The following is a 14,984-nucleotide window of genomic DNA, read 5'->3' on the forward strand; positions in this document are numbered from 1 at the left end:
GGTTGCCAATGATTTAATCTCTTACGATTGGTCTATGGAATATCCATTGAGTCAATTTAAACGAGCGATGCAATGTTATTGTATGATTTTGGGGCAAATAAAAGGTTGTATAAAAAAATGTTTTTTTCATTGATTTATCTTTTATAAAAATATAACCTTGAGTATTTTCCGTTTTGAAAAAAAATGTTTACTCGTAAACTTGTATATTATATTTTTTAACACTTCAACTTTTGATTTTCATAACAATACTATTTTAGCACAAGATTGCGATTGGAGAGTTATGCCGTAATTTTTGCTTCAGAATACGAAACTTATCATAAAATGACCATAACTATGACAGGCAAACACGAGCATAAATTTTATAGTATTTGAACCATAACACTCATGCGACTGTGTCTTTTATTTGGCGGGAAGAAATTTTGCAATTTCTCTTGTTTATGTTATTTCCTTGTTGCATTATACGCGTTTAAATCCTAATTAATTATAAAAATATAAAAATGCTCAAATTAATTGAATTATATAGAACCTTTTTTCGTAATACTCATTTTGGTTTTTGCAATCAGCATTTGGTACTCTTGTCAATAAATTCAATATAAGTTTTCTTTTTTGAGTGCTTACAGTTTTTCTCTTGGTTTGATCTCTGTTTAGTGTATCTTTAGTAGTCTGAAGTTTACGTCTAATGTTAGAGATCATTTACGGGTACGTGGTAAACTTTTTTTCACAATCTCCATCTTGTCTGTTACTTCTTGCATGGAGTGTTCTTTGACATCATGTCGAATAAAAACGGGCCCTGATTGTGAACGATTTATTATTCGTTGGCTTCGTGAACGTTTTTACCATGCGAAGTGTGCAGGTATCAAAGGTCCTACTGCAAACGCAGCCCTAGACTTTAATGTATCCTCAAATAAAGAAAAAACTACACATGTGCTCAGTTAGACCAATACTTGAGTATGTCTCTCTGTTTTGTGTTCTCCGGCCTATGCAGATTCAATTGAATATTTTTAAAAACGACCCTTGCTGTTTGTCGTTAGGAATTTGGGTTGGGAGCTGCTTGTCTCTTTATATAAATAAATGGTGTCTATCACTTAATCTCAATGTCGGATTCTATAAAGTCAAAACAACTTTAATAAGCGCGATTTGCCTTTGTCGTTTTTAACCAACTTTTAACATCATTATGATTCGAAAATTAATTGTTGTTTTCCGCATTGGTTGCCAAGATTTTCATGTTTGCAATGGTTTAGTGGTTAATTTACAACGTGGATTTGTATTAATTCAAGGTGTGCTTCTGTGCTAGTTGTCCACATGCTTTTTTTCTTTTTTATTTATTTATACATGAATTATTATTTGGCCATTCGTTTTTTTCTCTTATATCTTTACTCTTCGTTATATACTTTATAATAATTTTTAATAATAACTAGCATAAGATATACTCCTAAAAGTCGACTAAATTTGACTTTTTAATTTATTGTAGTTAAGTTTGATGTGTAAGTAAATAAATAAATAAATAACAGCGCCAGGATAAAGCTGTAAGATTGTGGTAATCGGAATAGTGGTGTTTCATTAAAATTCTTTAAAATAATTTCTTAAAGTTTTAAAAAAACTAAAGTATGTCACATAAGTGCACAGACAAAGTTGTACTTATATTTCGTGGAAATAGCAATAAAATTGAAGTGAGATATTAAATGATAACCAAAAGCAGGTAAGAACTAAATGACTTACATATGTATATCAGAAAAAAGTGGAAGTGATTATAGGAAAACATTTTGTGTGTTGGGGCGAGAATAGAAAATGTATAAAATTAGTTTTATCACCTATCCGCCTGAGTGGCCGAAGGCGCGGAATCTCGACGCAACTCAATGGTCGTGGATTCGGATCCAAAGTGCGGTAGAGTTTTTAATAAAAAGCCGATAGTCTTAGATGCTAGTGCTTTAAGAGTTTAGTCTTAGAATTTATTTCCTTGACGAAATTAATAATAATACTAAAGTTTTATCAACATATAAGCGCGCAAAAGCAGTTAAAAAAGCTTCAGATTTATCTGATAACCTTGTGTGCGAAAATTGTGAAACTGGCTTAAAAGAAATAAAATAACCTAGGGATAAGGGGTAAAGTACACGTAAGAATAAACAAAAAATATCCTCACTGTGACTGTACACAAAAACTGTAATTAACTACGAACTCAATTAAATAAAATTAACAACAATATCAATTCAACGTTGGTGTTCTGTTGATGAAAGCAAAGACAATTTAAAGCAACCATGAACTGATTAAACAACCAACATAATAAGCGTTAGCATCTTTTTGAGCAAACACCATCCTTACTTTGAAACAGAATTTGTGGCAAGGTTTTAACGTGGGTTCCTGCCTGAAAGGCTTAACCCCACGGTGGCCCAAGCCACTTTTAAGCGTACTACGCCCCCTGGCGAGTTAGACAATCCCCACAGAGTAGGGGCATAAACAGCACCAGAGTCCAGATCAGTTTATTGTGTATGGAACAATAAATCCCACTCTGGTGAATGGCGAGGCCTAGCTGCACTCAATTGTTCCATTTTAGCTAGGAACTCGCCAACCACAACCACCACGAGTACTCCCCGAAGGGCCGCACCCAAGCAGTCAGGACTCACAAGTTGATCAACTGACTGCTTCCGCCATAAGGCTTCCACTGTGCTGTTGATCAATTACCACCATTACCCGCAGGCATCCGTGACATGTGTTCAAAAGTAAAAATAGGTAAAAGGGGAAAACTTATTCGTCATATCCCTTTTCCATTTTTGCATGTATTAATTAATTTACCAGACATTTTCTACCAATCGGCCAAAGGGAAGGCCGTCCGTCAATTCCTTTTTGCATTAATAGTATAATTAATTTATTTATTACGACTTAAGGACAAAGTCCATCATATACCCGCAGGCATACGTGGCTTTCTGAGGCGAGCTTCCTGACCCCCGTGGCAAAGCCTTATGGCATACTTTGGGCGGTTGTTAAAAACAACCGTACTTGCTTCGGATTCTCTATACTTTCCTGGTTGCCAGCCCCAAGTGAACTACTTTTCTTCAAGATATATAGGTCTCGGGTATTGCACTGAACATGGTAGACTAGTCTAATGCACTCTACCATGCACTCGTTAGATTACTACCTTCATTGTACTTAAATACCATTCAATGTATTTCCTCGGTAGTAACTAGCTTATTGAGTAAGAGCTCTTCTTCCAGCCAACCCCTCCACCATCTCTCAGAAACTCGTCGCCGAGTTAGCAGCCCAAAACCTTAAACTCTTCTTAGCCGGCCGAAGCCGTTGCCCGGGGATCACCGCTGGGAGGTGAGAGTTTCGGCACATCTATGCTTCTCATCAAAGCATAGTTCATCTCCCCCGGACTACGAGACAGTTAGATAAGACACGGCGTTAGTTATTTAGTTACTTTGAAACAGTAAGATCATTATAAAGCTGATTAAGATTATGATAAAGGTTAATGATCATAATTGCGACCATTGCCTTCATGATAAACAACCACAGCCGAATAAGCGGCAATCTGCGGTTATCATATTTTTAATATTTCATTCGTTTGTAATTTAACGTAAGGGTTTGTACATCATACATATATTATTGTCAATATTTCAGTTAATACATATTTTTTAAACGTTCAATAACTATTTCATATATTTAAGAACAAATTTAAGATATGAAAAATAGTTGTTTAGGAACATTTTTTTTATTATTAATATTATTAATAAATATCTACTTTTAAATATTTAAAAATGAGTTGGAATATTTGCTTGTAATAGGAAAATATGTTTATGGTCTAAGTACATAAGTTTGGAATCTCCAGATAAAAATGTAGTCGGAGACCATACGAAGAGTGGCGTAAAGACCGGCTATGAGCGTAATATCACGCCTATCGGGCTAGTTAGGCAAGTTTTGTGTCTATCCGTCACTTTCGCTAGGGTAATAACGACACGGTTTGATTTATAAGTATCTGTATTGTGTGCGATGAATATGATTAACGTGCTATGCCATTAACTTTTGCGACTCTTGGGTGGACTTCGCGAGAGTCTTTCAAAATCGAGCTGGGTGTGTGGATCAACAGTCGAGTTCAGGAGTATAGTAAAGCAGAGCAAGCAAAATTGCGGGCCTGTAACGTAATTACCATAGGGTGCAGGAGTGTCACTGTGCACCCGATGGTATAAAGCTCAGTAGTTAAGTAATGGAAGCATAGCATTAGTAATAAAGCGCTAATCAACCTTTCGGTACGTCTCTTCTTTTTCTTTAAAAATTGTCTGGAACCTAGTCTCTGGAAGTAGAGGAGCTTCACTGGCGCAAAAAAAAAAGAATAACACGTTACAAATTTCTAATTTCTAAATAACAAAAAAAAATTTTTCTAAATTTCACTAGCAATAGCAATAAAAAATTCCACTAGCAGCCCCACTATCCTAACTACATCAGCGTTTTTGATATGGATGATGATGATACAGGCTGACCAGACCTCTACACTAATATACATGGATTATTTTTTTACATTAACAACGTTATAGGCTAGGGAGAATATGTCAGGTATTTCTTTCTTTCATGCTTGGTAGACTTACCTCTGTTCAGCGTTATGAATGTATGTCGATCTGTTTAATCAATCGGTCCTCTTATCATTAACATATCCTAAGCTTCCTGCTTAGCTTCACCTTTGGCCTGCCTTATCGCAATGAAATATTGAACTATTAAAACTAATTTCTTAATCTATAAAAACGCAAGAAACTGTGGAACGTTTTGTTTTTATTCCGTCGAGCACATGGTAATATTTTTTGCAATATTTCATTCCTTTGTAGTCATATATGTAACAAAACAGGAAATTTGAAAAAAAGAATATTGGCACTTTCGTAATAGATATATTTTTCATCGGCAGCTACCAAATGTAAATTAAAACTCAGCACTTTTGTTTTTGACCGGTGAATGTCTTCATTATATATTTTTATAAATAAGTGGTCAACATTTAAATCCCACGATCCTTTCGGGGCCGGCTAAGAGTCCTAACTAATTTTAGGTTTTATCGAATCCAGCTCCTTTTCTTAAGAAAAAATCTAAACAAACTATTGATTTTCCAGCGTTGTTGGCAATCAACACATTGTTAATTAACAAAAAATTTATCATTATTACATGTAAACCTAATTAAAAGTCCCAACTAAATCTTTTTGATATTGTAAAACTAAGCGTAGTCAATATTATAGCTGAGATTGCGACTTTGCTTTTGCATCACAGAAGTTTAGTAGTTCTTTCTCGCAATCCTCTCGCTACAGAGATCTTAACGGCTAAAACTATTTGAAACTTGCGCCCATTTTCGTCAAAATTGCATTAAACGTCAAACTCAGCGAACAGGGCAATGCACGTCCTTTGTCTAAATCATATTCTTGAAGCCTAAATACTTTCCCAGACGAGGTTTCAAGATGTAATTAACGTTCAACCTGTGACACATTTCGCTCCACAAGAGTCAAAATTGTTCTCCCCGCCTAAAGTAGATGTTGGTTGGTACAAACATAAACTTAAACATTACATCCTAAGTCCTGTGAGACCCAAAAATTTTCAACGTGGTGACGGTCGACCAATACGTGCGTTCTTCTTCCCCGCCATGGTAAATGTACTAATGCCTTCGGTCAATTGCAAAATCATTTAGAAAAAGGCCACCCTAGGTATTTACAATTGCGGGAATAACTAAAAATCCAAACTGGAAGCTACCATAACATAGGGAAAACTCATCTTAGACATTAAGAACTAAACCATTTACTGCCTAAACCTTTTAAACCCCTTACCAACCGAACCACTCCATTTGCTCTGATTATGTCACAATGCTCACAAAAAACTTTGAAAACACAATTATTGATCAAATTTTCAATAACAAAGCGGAGGTTATATGGCACACCAACTGATTTATTAAAACGCATTTCTTAAGATAAACCAATTTTTAATACAATAATAGCAATTAAAACTTTAGCGACATATCCGGCAATTACTTCAATTTGAGACCCACATTAAACCTTCATCACTTCCTTGGCGCAATTGCAAGTCAATGTTGGCCAGAAAGGAAGAAATAAACTTATGACATGTTCTCAAAAGACATCATTGATCATACAAAAAACCTCTTATCATATAAAAACGTTGACGCGAAATTTTGGGAAGAAAATTGAGGAAATTTCTCAACTTCCAAGAATATTCTAAGATAATTCATATGAGCACTGCAATGACAGTGGTATGGAGCAGAATCAATGAATTGGCAAGGATCGCATATTTATTGAGACCTGCACTGTTAACGTGACCTTAATCAAGCCAACCCAGATATTTGGAAGCGTGGTCTGAGTACTCTTTGAACTCAAACTTTCCCCAAAGCTTCATTGAAACTAAGAAAACTCCAATAAATGTACTGGATACTCATCTTCTTGATGGATAAGCTGCATTTCTATAGCGGTGTTAGAACTTCAGACGTACCTTACCAAAGTAAAAGCGAAAACACCATATCAAACGATCAAAAGACAGATCCAAGTTAATGCCAACTACTCGATCATTTACAATAGTTTCTAACATTCTACATATTTCCAATTCATGCAAGTTTCCTACAATAAGAAGAACCGTTTTTCGTACACTTTAACGGTTACTGAAAATGGTAGCAACGCCAACAATTCCAACACAGAATTTTTGATGAGTTTTTCTTTGAAATGTATTTCTTGCAAACCATTCCTTAATATTATTTTATATTTATTTATTTATTTATTTATATATATATTAGTTTGGGGAAAAATAAATCCATTATTTTTTCGGCAGATGGCTGCACTGATAGATTTCTCGTAAAGTATCGATCAAACAATTTCAGATTTATGCTCGTTGGAAAGGTGACATTTCGCAGTAAAAAAAATTCTTTTGCTGTTTTTGTTTGGTGCATTCAGTTGTGAGTTACAGCGTGTTAAAAATTGAAGTGAACAAAGAGAAAATTCGGTACATTTTACAGTTTTTCTTTGACAAAAGCGAAAATGCAAGCCAGGTGGCTAAAATTGTGAATGGTGTTTATGGTTCCGATACTGTAACAGCCAATTATGTGCAATTTTGGTTTCGTAGATTCCGTTCAGGAATTTTTGATGTTAAAGTTGCACCTCGCACAGGTAGGCCGGTCGTCGAAAATGTCGTTAAAATCGGAGAAATGATCGAAGTTGACCGGCATATTAGCAGCCGTAACATCGCCCAGGGGCTAAAAATCGACCATAAAACAGTTTTAAACCATTTACACAAAGCTGGATTCAAAAAGAAGCTCGATGTTTGGGTGCCACACCAATTAACAGAAAAAAACATGATGGATCGAATTTCCATTTGCGAAGCCTTGGCCAAACGGGATGAGATAGACCCATTTCTTAAGCGGATGGTGACTAGAGATGAGAAATGGATCACATACGATAACCCTGTGCGAAAACGATCGTGGTCAAAGAGCGATGAAGCACCTCAAACGGCCAGGAAGGTTTTGCTATGCATTTGGTGGGACTGGAAGGGGATTATTTATTATGAGTTGCTTCCATATGGCCAAACGCTAAATTCTGCTCTCTACTGTCAACAACTGGACCGTTTGAAGATAGCGATTGACCAGAAACGGCCAGAATTGGCCAACAGGAGAGGTGTCGTGTTCCACCAGGACAACGCTAGGCCACACACATCTACAGTAACTCGCCAGAAACTTCGGGAGCTTGGTTGGGAAGTTTTAATCCATCCGCCATACAGTCCGGACTTGGCACCAAGCGATTATCATCTTTTTTTTGCATTGCAAAATTTCTTTAAAGATAAAAAATTGGAATCTGTGAAAATTGTGAAAATTGACTACTAGAGTTTTCTGCAAATAGAGACCAGGACTTCTATGAGAGAGGCATTTTGAAGTTACCTTTAAAATGGCAACAAATCGTAAAACAAAACGGTGCATATTTGACCCAAATCGGGCAATCCGAAGCATGTTAAATAAAGTCCTGAAGTTCATATAAAAGTAATGGATTTCTTTTTCCCCAAGCTAATATATATCCCGCACAAATTTTTAGCGCTTAAATATGGTTTCTCAAATACTTTCTTTCCTATTAAGCTCACATTTTTTTTTGTGTTCGTATTGAAGACAAGATTTGTTTGCTTTCAATTATGAACAATATATATTTAATGTAAGCGCCTGTATGCGTCACCTCGTAAAGATTGAGCATAATATTTGAAGTCTTCGAATTGCAACACAAAATTGGAAATATTTCTGCTTAGCTGGCTAGAAGGGATCGCAAATAGAACAGAACTCTCACATTGACCTTAAAAGCACAAATATATATATATAGTCGTCTAGATTGTCGAATTCACCCAACACAAGCATCTTCTCTTTTTCCTACTTTGTTTCCAGAATTCTTTTTTCATCTCCTCACACGTTAACAAAAACTTTTCTATGCATCAATTATCTACCAACGAAATAACGAACGAGATTAACACTACGACCTTCTTCAGGTTTGTGTTTTTAGCAAATATTACAAATAAAATTAAAACCAATTTTACAATGTCGCACTCGTTCTCCTCATAAATTCTTCTTCATTTTGCAGTAGATAGGTATCGTTTCTAGGCAGTTCATTTGACGGCTGTACATCTAAAGGGAATCGATTTTTGTTTAATTTGCGCAAAACAGTTGTTCTTTTGTGTCGAAGACTCTCGCTCTCTTCTGTTATTTCAAGTGACGACATATTATCTATTGCGTCGTAGACTATATATATATACCGTTGAAGATAATAGACAATGCTGATCTTTTATTGAAACTTCCACCAATTTTATCTCGTTTGTTGTATGTAATTTATTTATAATTTCTCTTAATGCGTCCTTTTGATCCCACGTGAGCAAATTCGGCTTACATATGTGGTCTTCTGTATCTGCTTTCATATTTTCTTGTAACTTTAGTATATCTACTTCTTTAATTGGGAATGAATTTGGTAACAGATTGAATTCATGCCGAAAATCTCTTTCAAAATGTGTCTCTTTTTCCAATTCCAAGCAGAGATGAGACGTGATTCTTTTTGTGATATTACGGGATTTCTTGTTTTAGTTTACTTTTCCCAACAATCGGTGTGGGTGTTCGCCTACAATGTTTATCATATTATATGTAAAGTGAATGTCGCAAACAATTTTCTTTTCCAGCTCTTCGCATCGCTTTCCCATTACACACAAGGTTGCTTCTATATCAAGAAGACCTTTAACAACATTACCATTTGCACCAATGATACATCTGGAATCTTTTTTTAGTTGTTTAAAGTGTTTGATGGTTTCTCCAATCATACGTCTTTTCGTTTAGGCAAATTTTTTCCTAGTTTCATTACCTTCACTAGGACTAAAAGTGTTGCATTTCTTTCACATCATCCTGTCGATTCATTTAACGAATGTCTACTTTTAAGTTTGTTAATTTTACTGAATGAAATTCATCATAATTCTTTAATCTTTCTTCGGAAATTCTCCTCCAACGTTGCTTTCGTTGGGCCGCAAGATTAAATTATTTAGTCTTTTTTTGAAGTAGCTTATCTACATAAAATGTAAGAATTGTCTGATTCATTTTGTACCATTGTTTCAGAAAGTTTGTTTATTTTCAATGGATGTTTGAATAAATTTTGCTGTAATGGGGGTTTGAAAGCGTAAAAATGATGCATTCTTCATCTGACGACACAGGCACTGCATAAATTATTCGCCCTATTCTTATTGGTAATTCACAAGTTTTTAAAAAGAAATCAGTCAGGAGTCAGAATGAAAAAATTCATAGAAACATAAGCAAACAAATTAATTAAAAAACTCGTCAAAAACACTCATAGAATACTACAAATCGTGGCAAAACAAAACAATTCCTATAAAAAGAGAATTATGAGCATTTGGTTATCTGTCATTAAAATCAAAATGCGTACCCCCAAGACTAACTCTTGCCTTCGATTTGAGCTAAAGCTTACTGCAATTTAAAATATAAATGCACAGAAAACCAATTCAAATCACACAACAATTTAAGCAAAATAGAAAAACAGATAAAAATGCTACGACAATCATTTTCATAAAAATAAAATAATCTATAATCGTGAATATTCCCTAAATGTGCTATAATGGAGACAAACTATGACACCTACCTGCTTTACAATTCGTTAAGTATAGAGCAGACGAACCGTGTTATTGTACGCTAGGATCTGAATACGACTTATTAAACCAAAAATTACGCGTTATTGCATCTTATAGTAATTCAATTCAATTCGACTTGACGGCGATACAACTGGCCGCAATGCAATGCATTGTAGTTCAATGCGATGTTAGGCAACACAAAGAGAAATATATAAATAAATTAGAATAGAAGGCATCCCTTGGCTGAGAAGTAATAATATAAGTTCCATCAAGCTTTCCCCCTTTTAGTCTAGTTGCCGGATATTTGGTTTGCCCAAACGAAAACACAATTTGCTGCCAAAGGTATCACGCAAGACACAGCCAAATACGAGTGTGTTCTTATTGCCCTTTCCCAAGAAATAATCTTGTGCGTCCTTCATTTTATGCATGATCTTCCGACTACAATGAAATACCTGGAATTAAAGAAAACATTTATCGAAAAGCGAAAATTTCAAATTGGACAAAGTACTGTCCGATATTGTCCAATCGAAGTTCAGCCATCCTAGGCGGATCTCACTGTACTCGTGATATTATTAAGAAGTTATGATTAAAAAAATTGGGCAAAAAACTAAGTTTTGCATTTACTGGTGCCAATGTTAAAGATATCAATGAACTAGTTCAATTTTGTAATGAAATTTGCGAGGTCTCAAATTTTTCAGAGATTAATGCTACTGCATCAATCTCAAAAAACGTAAATGATATAGTTACTCAGAATTCAATCATAACTTAAACGCTATAATGTAAAAACTTAAACAAATGGACATTTGAAATAAGTGGTCTTAAATCCAAATAGAGTCAACGTGAGCACAGGGCAGCGGGTTTTAGGTCAAGATCATGTTTCCACGGTAGATCTTTCTGGCTTTGTAGATATCATAAGTTTAGTAAGAGAGCCATAAGTGATTAATTATAAAAAAAACAAATATACACAACGCCTCCTCTTCATTTTTGATAGCGATAATAAAATAAATTCTTTCATTGACAGTGGTGCAGAACTTTTCATCCTTCAATCATCTATGTTCAAATATAATAAGAGATCGGCCGACATTTTTTTAACAGTTCAGCAGTTAATATATATTACAAGAAGCTATCAAATTTTAATTTAAATCTTCGCCGCGAATTTCCGTTTGCTTTGTTAATTGCTGACCTTTCCAGACCAATCACCGGAGCTGATTTTACTAGCAAATGCGGACTACTAATCGATGTTAAAAACAAACGCTTAGTGAATACACTCGCTAAATTGTCTGTTAACACCATACTAGCTGCATGCAAAATTTTTTTACCCAAATTATTTTCAACACAAAATGACTTTTTAGAGTTACCAAGTAATTATCCGAATTTAATGACAGAACTGGGGTATACCGAGCTATTAAGCACAAAACAGCCCACCAGCTTAAGACTGAAGACGTCCTTCCATTTTCAGAACTTAGACGGCTAGACTCTATTAAATAAAACATCTCATAAACTTATTTTTAATTCTTGGTGAAATCAGGCATTCGTAGAACGTCAAGTACTTCCTTCCACTTTAGGAAGATTATGGGCGATTAAACGGCATAACTGTTCCTGATTAATATCTCCTGACACACATTTGCGATATAGTATAAAACCTTAAAAACAACAATATCTTTTTTCAACTAGCCCAGGAACACTCGATGTTCTGATCTACCTATAGTGTCTATCGGCCCATGATTTTATACGGAAGACCCCAAAGTTGGGTCCTCAAGCCCACAGAGCAAACCTTAATCTTTTAATAGAAAAAGCGTATTTTTAATAAATAATTCAGCGAAAATTTTGCCTTAATTTCTTTTATAATTCTTTCGGTTTTTTGAACGCACGCTTATCAAAGTTGTGATTCATCGATTTATTCATAAAATTACTCTATTGTAATTTTGTCTACAAAATACCGTAAGCTTAACATTACAATTTCTGTTAATAAACATATTCTCCTTCTTGAAGATTACTATTCTTACTGTCACAATATCGCGACAAATTCCTTTAACAGCACTTTTCATGAGAAACAGTGTTTTCATGCCAAAATTCTTGGTACTTACAAATGTTCACGTATCTATTAAGAATTTTGTTACTCGAGCGAAAATAAATCTAATTAATAAACACTTTTGCACTAAAATAAGTTATTCATTTTTGCGCAAAATCTATAACAAATAAATCAGTTGCAGTCAAGTACTCAAATACTAAATATCATCTTATTTAACTTATGGAAAAATTATTTATTCATTTATTGTCTACATATTTTCTAAATAAATTTGAAAAAATATGGTTTTAAAAGCTGTCGGATAATTTAGATCGTATGCTTGCCTCTATTGAAAACACTACCGCAGTTGAGATGTAAACCCACGGCCATTGACTTGTTAGTGGCGATCCTTTGCCTACTCGGCTACTTATATATGAACACGCATGAAAAAAATGAATTTTTATTTATAAAACAAAATAAAAGGTTCTTATTTAAATATCTTTCACGTGAAGCTCTAGTTAGGACATAGTGTGCCTTTGAAATAAAAAAACAGAAAAATTCAAATATGTATACGTGTATTTACTGCTTACAAATTATAACATTTTTAAAAGAACCAAATACACAAGAAGATAGTGTACAAAAAAAAAAAAATCTGCAGTGAGGATAGCATCGGAACGTGTATGTTGCTATTGGTAAATATTCTGATGATGATGACGATGAAAAAAATGGTTGTGGAGATGACCTCTGTTGATGCATAACTATCCCCATGATGACTACACTCTTCTTTGCTTTTACTGTATATTACACTAAATTGTCTCGATTGAATTCATTATCCATGGATATCATTCACAGTAAAGGTTCAATTTAAATGTTTATTAAAAATCGTTAACTCATTCAATTGATAAAAAAATTCCAATTATTCTTGATAGGTATGTTTACTTGGAGTTAAATAGTTTACTAAGTTTTTATATGAATTACTGCTGTATTTGATCTATATTTTATTTATTGTAAGGGTTCGCTTAAGAATTTCATTCAATATGGAATTTCACTATCGTTTTATCTAAAGCTGTTTTCGTCTATGTACAAGAATTAAAATATCTTAATTTGAACTTTAAGTTCTAGATTCTTCAAGCATACATTTGTCACATAATGAACTTTTCACTATCTGTCGTTGACATTACAAATATTGGCTAGCATATATAAGTGATTATAACATGCATTGAATAATTTGTAGCTTTTTTTTCGAGTCATCAACCAATCCATAATTTATTTTCATTAAGACCGCAGAATTTCTACACATATACCAATTTTCCTCCGTATAAGAATCTTTGCAAAGCACACCAGACTGAATATAAGCTTCGCTTTTCTTTATAATCATTTTTTTTTTTTATTATTGAATCGCCAAAAGTCACACTACGTAAAATATTGGTATTGTTAAAATTAACTCTCCTAATTTCCGGAAGATTTCAAGCACACTTTTTCAATCCCATTTGCAATATCGAAAAGCTTTTAAAAAGAAATGTGGTGAATGTTTTTCTCGAGAAAACTTTTTCCTCATCTTTTCTTCATTCGTGTCACGATACTCAAAATTGTCGCTCGCTCTTCTGTTCTTTTCTTCTCATTCCTTCCGTCAAGACTACCCATTTTTTTCCAGGCCAAGCAATAATTCAGGTCTGCCAACTTTGGTTATTATCGCCGTCGTTGAAGTAAACGATCCCTGACAGGGTTGCAATTGCAATAAATATTGCAAGACAGCTAAAGTGCACGAGCGCGAACCAAAGGCATCAGCAGCTGGGGATAACCGCTCAAAGTAGGGGATACATAGTTAATCTGACACAAGTGCTTTCAAAGATTTTATGGAGAAGTACCTTTGAATAAGCCGTTTCTTTTGCTTCACATTTGTCTAAGACAGATACCGCCAGAAGAAAAGAAATATTCACTCAGCCAACGCGTAAGTCTTTAGAGTGGAATAGTCTTTTAGCTGTAAGGTCTTTAAACTCATAATAGTATTACCCATGCCCACCTATAATTTTAGCTTGTTCAAATTGATCGACCCACTTGCTATTGTCGTGATCCATTAAACGAATACTTGATGACATAAGTAAGGTGGAATCACTTTATTCATTAATAGGCACATTGTTTGGGGTGCTCTGCATAACCAAACCGGCAATGTACAAATTAGCATGGTGTTTTAGGGAATTCTTTTATTTTGGAAGAGTAGGTAGTACTTATCACGCCTCTCAGTTTATTAGCTTGCGCTTCATTCAAATTACGGACAGTGTCACATCATGATTTCGCTACACTTACTAAACGATGGGATATTTCTACTTTCACAAGAGATTTTTTTGTTGAGGAGTTGGAACTATATAGGCTGCAGCAACATGTTTATTACCGTCAGCAATTTTCAAAGATGTTAAATTGTTTCCGAGGGTATTAATTTTTTTCAAAAAACTTTGTTGCATAACCAGAGATAGAACGCGAAACAAATGCACCGATACTAATCGTACCTATTACGTCTTCTGAGAGTAATTTAAGTGAAACATGCCGTCTCTATAAACATCAGAAAGAACGGAGGAGTAGAATAGTCCTTCGTTGTTTAGAGAAAATTTTTAAAAACGACGTAATGATGTGGTGGATCAGTTAGATGTTATGGAAGTTGAAAGAGAAAATAAAAATTCTTTGAAAAGTCTGGCATGTTTCAAGACATGGCAAGTTTTAAAAATCTTAAATCCAAACTTCTTGCATGGACAGCAAAAAATCATCCAACATAAAATGATAGGCCAATGGAGACCTTAGGTAGGGTAGCGTGTAGACCGGCCGAGGGTATTAAATAAGCAAATTTTGCCGATCCTTCTGCCTG

This window comes from Glossina fuscipes, unplaced genomic scaffold, assembly GCF_014805625.2.
Source record: "Glossina fuscipes isolate IAEA_lab_2018 unplaced genomic scaffold, Yale_Gfus_2 308, whole genome shotgun sequence".
NCBI lineage: Eukaryota > Metazoa > Arthropoda > Insecta > Diptera > Glossinidae > Glossina > Glossina fuscipes.